Genomic DNA, 1,043 nt, shown 5'->3' on the forward strand with positions numbered 1-1,043 from the left:
GCTCGAGTGTTTGCTGTTTCTGATGGATGCTCAGGTGGGTGACTTGGTTCTCAGCAGCGGATGGCTCCCCGAATGCTGTCTCTTCCCCAAGCCCAGGATGGAAGCACAGGAAGCATTCAACCACAGTGAGTGGCTAGAGAATCTGGGGGATGGCCCGAGCGTTCACGCGAGGGGACGGTCGTCAGTAGGGTGACTGTGCACACTGGCTCACCCAGAACAGAACCAGCTGATGCCCTTCTCCCAGTGTAATTATTAAACTCACCCCCCTTCTCTCTCAAAAGTGTCTGGTTTGATTACACAGTCACCCTCAACGTCAGGCAGTTGTGCAAATGGGTTAGTCGGCAGGCTCATAAGCAACATCTGGTTGCTTTGTACAAACAGGAGTGTAAGGTTTGGCAGACATGCTAGAGAAGATCTGGCAGAAGCAGACAGCAGGAACAATTAGCAGAAGGGAACTATGCCTGATCTTGGGCTCTGGTGGGTTTAGTTCTAAAAGGGGGATGGGGGGGTGACCTGGGCTGGCTGTTCAGCCTGGGTCCAGCAGGACTTCACTCACAGCCTTTCCACCCGAAAGGAGACTTTCAGACACAGCATTTGTTTCCCCTTGTTGAAGTCTCAAACCTGCAGTTAACAAGCCTAGCAAAGTGTCGGCGCTGAGAAGAAGGGGTTACAACGTGTCCCCAGATGGGCTGTGAGAGAAGGGGACACACACGGGTTCCAGCATCGGCTCAGGCTGAGCGCCACAATCCCATTCAATACCACCTTGTGTCGCCATGGGGACCCTGAACAACTTCCCGTGTGTCTTCCTTCCTGGTTGAGATCTTGTTTCTGTCAAGATGAAGTATGTATCTGTGTTGCATGAAATGTCACAGACTGTGGGGAAACCAGGACAAACCCAGGCACAAAGAGGAAGACCCCTCTCATGACACAGCTCCCCAAATCTGCAGAGGCTGTCAGTGATGGCGTTTTCTAGTCCCAGCATTGAACTTGCTCTTGAGAAGAATTTAACCCAAAAGGCGCCTGACAGACAGCACCCCTCCCAC

This window comes from Hipposideros armiger, unplaced genomic scaffold (genome assembly GCF_001890085.2).
Source record: "Hipposideros armiger isolate ML-2016 unplaced genomic scaffold, ASM189008v1 scaffold_74, whole genome shotgun sequence".
In the NCBI taxonomy this organism is placed as follows: domain Eukaryota; kingdom Metazoa; phylum Chordata; class Mammalia; order Chiroptera; family Hipposideridae; genus Hipposideros; species Hipposideros armiger.